Here is a 12,319-nt window from a genome sequence, read left to right on the forward strand (position 1 = left end):
TGCTGCCTGCATGGTTTCTCACTCTCCAGGACAGTTGAGCACTGAAGCCCTTGGTGGAGCTATCAAAATAGCATACCTTCAGCTATGAAAAGCATACGACAGGGCTTGCAGACATACTCAAAACATGCCTACTGAGTCAGGTTCAGCCCGTAAAACAAGAATGACAGCTTCTAGAGACTATCTATTTTCAGGCATCAGGACCTGGATTCCTCCTCCCTAATTCTAGACGTTTAATTGAGGCATCTTAATTATGAGTGTGGTCACACTAGGCTCCTTTGTAGTCAGTGCAGAAAGACCAAGAGCTGGATTATTCTCTGGCAGTGTACTGCTTTCTACCATACTGCTTATTTTAGGAACCTAAAGTAACACTTAGAAGCCTCTGATAGGTGCCTAAAGTTTTCAGAGATGAATCTAAGCTCAATAGAGGAGTGGCTGTTGCATTCACCCAGCATGTAGAAGATGCATTTTCACTTCCCCACTCTGCTCGTTCGGACCAGGAATTTGACCACAACCCCACCACCACTGGCGGCATGGTCCAGATTCTCAACATCTGCTCCTGGAACTGCCTGATCATTTAATAATGCACTAGACCAGAGAGAAAACAACCTTGAGGATGATTCTATAACCTGGTGAGTAAAACTTTCAATGGTAATATGGGATACACAGATTCAAGATCCTGCTCCATATTTGGAAAAATGAAGAACAAATCTTATTTTGCATTACAAGGGGGTTGATGTCTCTCTTTCCATGAGATACGCCAGCCTGGCAGGCACTTAAATCCAGAAAAGAATCTCTGGTTTAGAAGTCTGATCAGAGATAGATACATGATTAGTGTCTGGGAGCTCCAATTTTAAGCATTTACTTCTGTCCTGGAATTGTATGGAGAGCCTAAGTATCTAACTTAGAGTTATTGACTCTACCATGGGGTAAAAGCATCTGATAGTTGGGTGTTAAAAACCTGAGCCTAACACCTTGGTCATACATGCCATTTTTGCTCTATGAAGAGTTTACTGCTCTGAGCATCTACACAATGCCCCTGTCTCTCCCACTTCACACAAACACACATAGACACACACACACTCACCAGAAATTACTGCCCCATTACTTTGTAGATATAGCTGTTCACGTTGGTCTCTTAGTCAATTCAGTCAAAGTGATGTAGGCTAGAAAAACAGCTCTAGAATTTAGTGCGTAAACTAACCTGGGTCATTTCAGATGGTTTGGGTGGGGAGCTATTACATAGCAGCCATTACAGTAGGCAAGTGGTAGCATCTCTGAAGGCACAGGTGGGGAAAGGAAAATAACAAGGAGCTGGAGGTAGGATGGAGCTGACCATCTCTCCACAAGTTAGCTTCAGACAGAAACAGCATCTGTCCCCAACAAAGACATCTTCATGGATTTGTCTTACAGTTCCTGGGGTTATAATGCCTGGCTCCAAAGAAATATCCATAAATTAGTATGTATAAATACCTGCTACAAATACAAGGACCACAAATAAGACAAAAATGGTCAAAATCAGGAATTTCTGAAAGTTTTGTAACAACATCTAACTGTGTTTAGTGAGTCCCTAGGGACTATAAAGAATCTATAAAACAAGTTAACACCTGCTCCTCACACTTTTCTTAATTAAAATTCAGTAAAGATGCAAGTCATTTTAATGAGTGATCTGTGGCTCCACAGGAGCCAGTCTGGAGTGGAGGCTGTCTCAACAGCACAGTTTATGCAAGGCAATCACCACATTTTTTGTGGGGCGTACCTTCTTCAGTTCGCTCCAACCCCAAACAGTGATTTTTTTTTTTTTCCCTAGGATTCTCCGAGGGAGAGAATATCAGCCATTTGAAGTCATTATTTATGCCCAAGGTCACAGCTGTTTCTAGTCCTGGACTAGCAGCCTCCAGAAAAAGTTATGTTTTAACCAAGTTCAGTAATGCTAGTGCTATGCCATGCCTTGCCCCTACCCCTTGCCAGGGCAGAAACAAGGACAGAGAGAGGTAAAACTTGACCTGCAATGGAAGATAACCTCCACTACTTTGAACACAAGCTGATTCAGGTGCCTTCTCATTCTGCTCAGGTGCACTGACCAGCCTGTATGATGTCAACACTCAAAATAACATAACCAGTGTCACAACACTAAGAAGTAAGGTCCTGTACCTACTGGGAGTGAGTCACTAGACTCACAGTACACCTCGGTGTTTCAAAAGCAAAGTGACTGAGGGATGTGTGCCAGCTGAAGACAGTACTTACATATCTAAAAGACTTCTTACACATCCTCTTACACATCTAAATGACAACTTTTCCTGAAGGGGTGCTCCCTGCCTCAGGCCATTTTGGAGCATAAGACCTTGCTCCCTCCACCATAACCTCAGCAGCGTCTCCCGTGGCTCCACTGCTGCACAGAGCAGTCTCCTCCAGGGAATGAGGGAGAGCTGGGATGGTCCTGACCCTTGTACTCCGTCCTGGCCACACATTTTCTGAGATGTTTGTAAGTGAGAGTACCACACTGACTATTTGTTGCCTGGTTCAAGGAAAACAAAGTGATGTTGCTTCTGTTTGGCAAAGGAGCAAGGAGCATTAAAGGTCTGGTTAAATGAAAGCAGGTGAGCATACTTCATGAGAAACTGATGGGGAGAAAACTCCTTTAGCAGATTGAAGGTTTTGATAATAATTCAGTCAGAGACAAGTTGCTCAAGTGAAAAGTATGACTAATGTCCAAGTGGCAGCTCACATTTGCATAATATAAACTGAAAGAAAAGGCAAGGCTTGATTTGCAAGGGCTCTGGTAAAAATTCTATGCCACAACACTGGCATGTTTTTCCCTGTTTGTTTCTTAAAATCTTTCACAAATTAATATTGAAGGATCTAGCCTTATGCTTTTCAGTTCTAGTCCTTGGAATATTTCAGGCTTTTGTTCACCACAGAAAGATACTAATGACACTTCAAATTATGATGAATAGACAGAAATCTAGGGTCCTCTCCTGGCTCATTCATGTATGATATCTAATTACTTTTTAAGGGACAGAAGACATTCAGCAGAAGTGCTCAGCATCCGTCCAGATTATTGGCATCTTAGGTTTAGAGACAAATACTGTAACAGCACCTAGGCAAGTGCCCCATCATGGTCACACATTGAATTGCTATTATGGACCTACTTCCTGGATCCATAAGCATTTTATGCCCATTAGTCAAGAATCCAGATAATGCTCTTTGGTATTGATGTCTTCACATGTACTTCCAAAATGTAGACCTGCTACTTGTCTCTTTTCTTCATGTCTAGACTCCTTCCTCCAACTGTTTACATTTTTATTTAAAAGATGACAAAAAAGGGATTCCAGATGGTTAGAAAATGACAAACCTCTGAAGCACAAAGTTCTTCAGATCTGCTCATGCTTTACACAGATGCTCACACGGCTCATTATGAACATGAATGTATGCAAGCCATGCATGGGCTGTCCTGTCTCACTTTGACCAGACCTGCAAAAAATAATTCTCTTTCTATTACAAAAGCATTCCCAGCTTTTTCCTTTTCTTCTCAAACCTTGTTCTGCCTTTCTTTGAATATTCCTTCATAAAACCTTTCAGCCCCTCTTTTCCACTTCCAGCATTTTGTCTTACTTCTTATAGGGTTTCACTCTTTCCATTTCCCCTTCACCCCTGCTTGTGAACAGTAAAACAAGCTAATTTTTATAGTCTCTACTTACCACCTTAGTCTGCCGACTAGTTTTCAAATCACAGCTAGTGAATCTGTGATTTCTATCAACTTTATTTTGGTGGGCAAATACTGAAGGCTTTGTAAGCGAACTGGTGTGTCTCTATGTTGCAGCCACTTTCATAAGCATTACGGAATACTTTAATAGCAGACAGAACCAGGAAGTTGTGCAGTCTGTTTTCTCAAAATATCAGAGAGGGGTACAGCATATTTACAATAATTTTTGCATTTGGGCTCAGCACACCTTTGGTGAACTAAGACTCCTTGTATTTACAACTGCGTGACTTAAATCTGTTTGAAGCAAAAGATATGAGAAGAAGAAAATTCAGGTAAAGTGGGAGTGTATTTCAATTTTTCATGTTCTCTTGTTTTGTTCACCAGCACAGGAGCTTCATCAAGACTCTCTTATACACACCCTTTTCCACAGGAGAATGGCCTACTGGTGTCAAAAAACAAAGACTAAGGAAATTAAAAAAGATAAAATGTGTCCTGCCTGCCTTTTTAACTTCCATCCCTTGTGTCTTTATAGGTGAAATTACATAGTGAGTTTACATAGTCATGTCTTCCTTTTTAAATTGGTCCTAATTCAGTGACAACATTATGTGTTGGTGAATTGGAGACCCTTGATTTAAATAGGTGGAGTTTTATTCTTGTAGCACAACAAATTCTGGACTTTAGTGAATAAATTGCACCAACTTTCACACTCACACATGTGTAAGTGGTCTCGGGAGTCTTATTGTAAAGCAGTCTACCTTGTAACGCATCACCTCTGCATACAGCTTTAAGTGTCTTATAGTATACTTCTATAAAAAAGTCATTTCCATAGCTCCTGACCACTTCTGGAACTCAGATTCTGCAATGAGGGAGCAGTTTTACATCTGATTTTTTTTTTTAACAGTTTGTTTATTTTTGTAAGGCAGGTAAATTTAAAGTTAAGATACAGCCACTTTATGGCCAAAAAGAATACAATGCAACTTTGTCCTCTGATATAGCTGCAGGGATCTGGTTCAGTAGATACTTATTTTTCTGCTTAGTTTAGATGATGCAAATTTAGTCTGATACAGTCTGATTCAGCAGATTTATTTTTTCTGCTATATTTATACAATGCAGATAGTGCTGTTTATTTCATTTAAAGTATTCACAAATATAAAATGGAGACCACATGGAATACTTGCAAGATCTGGGCTTTTTATTTCCAGATCTGAGAATATGTTCCTCTCCATTTTAAAAACATATGATTCATTCAGCTCTTTATATTTAGGTTTTCCATATAAATATGCTGCATCAATTTTTGCCATTGCCAGTTCCTATAACAGTAGGAGTCATGTATATTGATAAAATTAACTGAAAATTATTTACTTCTTGTCCTTCAAATTCAGTTAATATTTTTGGTTTGGTTTTGTCAATATATTTTTACCTTTCACTTACTGTATTTTCCAGAGGAAGGACATTAACAGAGACATTGTTGTTGTCATTGTTAATTGTAGCATTTTCAGTCTCAAATACAAATATAAAAACAAAGTTAACGTATCAGTGCTTCAAAAATATGATAATGACATAAAATTCATTACAACTACAATAAAATAAAATATACTGAGTTCTCTTTGGTTTATTTTTGCACCTGAGTCACATACTTAAGCTTCTTCTACAATCATGAAAGCCTTTAATCGCATACGTCTAAAAAGTTGTACTTCAAAACACAGGCCAAGCATCCCCAAGTTAGACTGCAAATCTTTGCTGTTGAATCCTATGTTATTGGAAGGCATATTACGATCACCTGCACAGCCTGAGGGTTAGACAGATAGACATGAAATGCAAAGAGGTACTGCAGTTGCATGCTAACCAAGTCAGCCTTCTGCCAGCAAAAAGGGGGAGCCCACGTCACTTTCCTCCCCTTTGTCCCACCATATATAAAAGAAGTCTGAAATGCCCTGGAAAACCCAGCCTGAGGTGAAGATAACAGCAGTCATTTCCAGAAAACAGGCTCATTTCCCCTTTTCTTTTTTTTTTTTTGATCGGACCTGTTGTTACCATCATGTTTATCCATGAATAAATGGACTCTCTTGATACTCTTGCAGATAACAGGGTGTGGTAGGGTGTGCATTTCAGCTAAAGTGGGCATATGTTCCAGTAAACCACACATAATGGAATGTCTGACACCGGCAAGCAATTCTGGGTAATTATATATAACTTATGCTCAAATTTCATTATCCAAATATAGTTCCTAATCACCTCTCTAAATATATCCATAGATATAACAAAAATCAGCAACAGTAATGAAGCACTTTTTAGGCTCTCATATACCAAAGTACCATACACAACTGGGGTAGATTGATGACAGAGACAGTAAATTCTAATGTAATGGCTTAGGATACTTAAGAAATGAAACAGATTAATATCTACACAAACTGGAAATTAAAGGACTTGATGGTTCTGCCTGTTGCCCTTCACTAGCTAAAGGGCAGGAAAGTTCTGAATCACAAGATAACTGAATTTTCTGAGCAATAATAGGGTTGAAAGCATTTGCCATGAACATATTGAAACTATAAAAATATGTCTAATTTCTAGACAGAAGTCATTAAATTGGTGTTGAGGCTGTAAATATATTGTTCATTCAAGAGGGAAACTTAATACTGTGTGCGCTATTAAAAACAGATATTTATGACACCACAGCACTTAATTTTACAGCTGTGCTTGTGAGGTCCTTTATGTTTCATCTGGGGAATCTTTTGCATACCACAATAACTGCAGCCAGCCAGAGTTCCCAGCCCACCAGGCCTCCAACTGTGTCCTCTGCAGGACAAGCGAGGAAAGACGGAAGGAGTGACAAATTATCCAGATTCTACCGTCATGGGTCAGGATTAGCCACTGCACTTTGAAGTAGCCAAGATTCTTCCTTTAGAGTTTCACATGTTTATGGAGCCCTGGGATCACCTGGACGCTCTGGGGCAGCGTATTTTCAGATACTTGGCACCAGCCTATCCTAATAAAGACAGTCCCTGGCTGTGTTAAGTCCAGAATGGGGCTGGGGTGGAGAATGCTTTGCCCTACTCTCAGTAATGAATCCCAAGGCCACCGTACGTTTACTGCTGCCCATGACGTGCTAAGAGATGCTCTCCTCCACTCACATGGGGGGGAAGATCTAGGTGCTAAACCTCTACGCTGCTTTGTAGCTGTTGAAAAAAAATCAAACAGCTCAAAAGACAAGATTCAAAAGTAAGCTTTCAGATAAATAATTATTGGCACAATAAGAAGCCGTCAGTGGGAAGGGCATAAGACACGAAAGATACCTCCAAACAATGTGAACTATTCCCTGCTATCCCCACTACCCTTAACTTTCACATGAGTCAGGTCTACACTATTACAATGTTGCTGAGATATCAAACCCCAAATACATTGATAACTCACCAGTTTAGCAGAGAGCTCAGTTAGTTGGGGACAGCCTAAACCCTGTAGACTTTGGCATTTTGCCTGCAGCTACACACATTTTAAACCACAACCACTGTGACTTATGCAGCAGTGTATTAATATCACAGTTACAATGATATAATATACATAAGATTTCCAAAGTTGAAAGATCCTCTATCACAATGGTGCTAAAAATGTTTAAAAGGGTACGAGTATTCCAATCCCAGACCCAGCCAAAAAAGTATGTTAGAAAAAGAGTGGATTGCTAAGGAGATGCAGCAAGAATAAAGCTCAAGGAATAGGTAATGTTGGCAGATTAAAATCAGTATTAGCAGCAAACTGAGGCATTTTGGAGAAGAAGATCTAGAATACACAGGAAATTTTTATTATTCTGAGATGTGAAAGCAATGCGTCAATGTAGTGTGGTGCCATTTAATAAGGCAGGTGTGTGTCTGGAAGAGTGTGTGCCATTTGATGACTGGAAGAGACATGCCAGAACTAGAGAGGCATTGACAAAGGCAAGGATAACAAGGTCTGTGATAAGAACTGCTTGTAAGAAAAGAGGTGGAAAGGTCCACGAAGAACAGAAAATATAACTAGAAGGTGACATGGTAAAGACATCTATGATCTTGAATATCATAGATCTGTGTGTATTTCACAGAAAGTGAACAGTGGAATAGAAAGTTTAAACCCCAACAAAATGATATCTTTTTTCACAAAAAACAATCTTTTTTTCACAAGTTGGATTTTCACAAGATATCACTGAGACCAAGGATTTAGTAAGATTTGAGGAAGGATTTGACATTTAAACAGAAAATAAGAATATTCATACTTTTCATAGATAACCCAAGCAAAAACTTTGGAAGCGATATAAAACCTGCTCATTTGAGACAATCTGTAATCATTTGAAATTAAAATGAATATTAATGAAGGGGCAGATTATCTTCTTATTAGGGAGTTTCTTGTTCCTTCCTTTTTAACATCTGGTGTGTTCAATATCAGTGAAGAGATACAATTTTGCATGGGTCTTGGGTTACCCAGAACATAGTTAAACAATTTTTTATTTTAATTTTATTTTTATCAATGAAAAAGTGGTAAGCGGGAACAGAGCAAGACTTAAAGCAAGGTTTATTGATGGACTGAAGGAGAAATGCTGAGGCAAAAGAGATGAAATTAATGCACTGAAACAGGTAAGATCATTGAATTTGGAAGAAAGAGTGGGTAATGGATGATTTCAATTCCATGCTTGAGATTTTTAAAACATTGGGATGTTTAAAATGTTGTCCTGTAACCTGAAAGATCATGAACTTGAAAGATTAGACCATTAATTCTTTCCCACCCCCACCAGATTGCAGGTAGAAAGTGATTACTAGTGTCCTGTGGTTGTCAACACATGGCCATTCCCTCCCATTTGTTTCTGAGTTCCCTGCTTCTGAAACTAGCCTTGTAGCTAAATTCACACTTATAGTGTAAGCAGTCTGATGACCGGGCGAAATGTTTTGCAGATTAGGCTTACATTAATAACTTGCTGGAGAAAGCAGTAATTTAGACATGGAATTAGCAATAAAAAAAAAAGAGTTTCCAGCTGTGATGATGATGATGTGCCATCAGCAAGTTAAATAACTCTCTGAATCTCAGTTCTCCTGCCACAGGATGGCAACAGTTCTGTACATATGAATCATACCAGTATTACGAGACATACCACAATTATTACTATAAAAGCATTGTGTGCAAAACATTAATGCAAATTAGCAATTGAGAAAGGAATATAGTATGAACTGAGTGTTCCTGGTTCTTCTTGTCCTTCCAGACAACACTGCTTCTAGGGAAGCAACTCTCTTTCTTTCCTTTAGCAGTTGTGTAATTAAAAAACCTGTCCTGCTTGTGAGTGTGCTGCTTCTATGCACACACATAAATGTGCATGCATGTACGTATGCACATGTGCATAAATGCACCCACGCTCACACATGCGTGCACGCACACCCAAACACACAGACACAGACACACACAGACACACACAGACACACACACAAACTTATCCTGCTTATCTGAAGAACTTCTGAATAAAGCGGGCTATCACGTTTTGCAAAAAAACCCAGTTATATTACACCCTCTGGGGAGTCTGACACTGATTTAAAATCTAACTAATACCTAGATTTAGAATGTCCATGTCAGGGAACAGAATTTGCCAACAACACTTCAGAAGAAACTTGGATTTCAGTATCCCCCAAAATATAAGTAGATCTCAAGTGTCCATGTAAAAATTCGTAAGTCCAGGATACTGTCTCCAAATTTGCAACCACAGGGAACTGCAGACTTCGAAGTCAGTCTGAGTCTTCTCTTCCTCAGGCCTGGCCTTCTGGCAATGCATCGCCAGTAGAAACAGATTGCCAGGAGATCTGCTTAGCAATTGCTTTAGCAACTGTCAGTGAAGTAATTTGTTCCAGGAAACTAACTTGGAGATTGTAAAAACTTTCTTCTGGATTCTTGGTAAGGAATGGAAGAGACTGTGGGAGGCTTGCCCCTTTTTCTGCCTTCCAGACCCACTTCTCCATTTCTCACATATCCATGCACATAGCAAATGCAGTTTTTATATGGTGTTCTGCGGCTATTATAACGATAACTGGGTTTTTTTGCAAAACGTGATAGCCCGCTTTATTCAGAAGTTCTTCAGATAAGCAGGATAAGTTTGTGTGTGTGTCTGTGTGTGTCTGTGTGTGTCTGTGTCTGTGTGTTTGGGTGTGCGTGCACGCATGTGTGAGCGTGGGTGCATTTATGCACATGTGCATACGTACATGCATGCACATTTATGTGTGTGCATAGAAGCAGCACACTCACAAGCAGGACAGGTTTTTTTAATTACACAACTGCTAAAGGAAAGAAAGAGAGTTGCTTCCCTAGAAGCAGCATTGTCTGGAAGGACAAGAAGAACCAGGAACACTCAGTTCATACTATATTCCTTTCTCAATTGCTAATTTGCGTTAATGCTGGAAAGCAGCTCTGCGGAGAAGGACCTAGGAGTGCTGGTGGACACCAAGTTAAGCATGAGGCAGCAATGTGCCCTTGTGGCCAAGAAGGCCAATGGTATCCTGGGGTGCATCAGGAAGAGTGTTGCCAGCAGGTCGAGGGAGGTGATTCTCCCCCTCTACTCGGCCCTGGTGAGCCCACATCTGGAGTACTGCGTCCAGTTCTGGGCTCCCCAGTACAAGAGGGATGTGGCAGTACTGGAGCAAGTCCAGCGAAGGGCTACAAAGATGATTAGGGGACTGGAGCATCTCTCTTATGAGGAAAGACTGAGAGAGCTGGGCCTGTTTAGCCTGGAGAAGACAAGGCTGAGAGGAGATCTTATCAATGTGTACAAGTATCTGAAGGGAGGGTGTCAAGAGGATGGGACCAGACTCTTTTCAGTGGTGCCCAGTGACAGGACGCGAGGCAACAGGCACAAACTGAAACACAGGAAGTTCCATCTGAACATGAGGAAATACTTTTTCACTGTGAGGGTGACAGAGCACTGGAACAGGTTGCCCCAAGAGGTGGTGGAGTCTCCTTCTCTGGAGATATTCAAAACGCGCCTGGAGGCGATCATGTGCAATGTGCTCTAGGTGAACCTGCTTGAGCAGGGGGGTTGGACTAGATGATCTCCAGAGGTCCCTTCCAACCTCAGCGATTCTGTGTGATTCTGTGTGATAATGCTAAGGGGTAGTTTTGGAATTATTATACATATTTGAGAAGTTTCTATCTGCCATCATGTAATTACTAACACTTTAGTTGCTGTCCCAGTCATATGTGAACTCAGTGTGTCAGACCTAAATTAGCAATGGATGTGTATACTTTCAGACTATACATGCTAAAAAGTAAAATAACACTAAGAGCATCAATGATATGAAACCACTGGGCAAGGGGCAGATGGGATCTTAGGGGTATCTCTCTTTCCCCCTCTAATATCCCTGCCACTGTGAACCTGATTTTATTGAGGGCCTAAGACTTGTCTGGTGAGATTTCACCTCACAAGGAGCTGCTACAGCACAAGGGGGCATCATACGAAGAACGTGAGGACCCCCTCCTGAAATACAGGGTCTCATTGCACATCCTTCCTTTCCAGCTGGCTCATCTCCTTTCTCGCTGAGGGTACAGTGCTCTCACAGACCCCAGAGGTGCAACAGCTCTACTCAGGCACCATGATTTGCTGGGGAGCAGGGTGCAAGTAGGGCTTGCCTCCAGCCCTTTCCCACTGCCGGAGCAGTGTGATTTATTCAAGCAGCTATGTCTCCAGGCCAGGAATGAAGCTGGGGGAAGCAAAGAGGCACAGGAAGGTTGGGCTGGGTGAAGTCTCCCAAGGCACATTTTGTAGATGCTGCAATATCACAGTAGTATCAATGGCAAGTAATCCCGGCAGCACGTAGAACTGTACGTTTAGAAGCGAGATACCCCTGTGGTATCAGGGTACCCAGCACTGGTATAGCTCAGAACATTTAACTGATAAGTGAACACATAGCAATTCACCAGCTACTGACTGATGAGCAATTGTGACTTTTACACTTACCTCTAGGCTCTGCTGGTACATTGTATTTGGAACCAACCTGCGTGCTCTCTTTAGAGAAGGAGTTTGTCACAGCCAAAGGCTTGATACAAGGCTTGATGACAACACCTAATACTGAAATGGCTCCAATTTCATCAATGCATAGACTCAGCACTTTCCAGGTTGCCAGGCTTGATGGATGTCATCATGCAGCTAATTACTGAGATAGATTGAAAGCACATTTGTTGAATTAGAAGTACACAGTTTGTGCTTGGTCACCAAACATGATGAATCTCATAGCTGAAGGACTAATCTGATTTAGAGACTACAGGAGAGTTTTCTATTTAGAAGACTGGTTGAACAGACTTATCTCCTCTCAGCTTTTTAGGGTATGAGGATAATTAATTACTCTGGTAGGGCCCATACATATAGGTGAGATGATAGCACAGTTTGCTTGGTTGTATTGATTTTATCATGCCTCTACTGAGCAGCTGCAGCTCCAGGAGAAGGAAAATCATTTGAACCAAGCTTTCAAAAGTGATGACATTTTTAGGAAAAGTTAAGAGTGTTTAACTTTGCACATATTTTGTATCTAGCAAAAAAGATGACACACTTTGAATACAGTGAAAATACTAGCTACTGACTTCTTTTTAAAAGATAACAGTTGTGTCTTCCAAGTATATTAT

This window comes from Apteryx mantelli, chromosome 1 (assembly GCF_036417845.1).
Source record: "Apteryx mantelli isolate bAptMan1 chromosome 1, bAptMan1.hap1, whole genome shotgun sequence".
NCBI lineage: Eukaryota > Metazoa > Chordata > Aves > Apterygiformes > Apterygidae > Apteryx > Apteryx mantelli.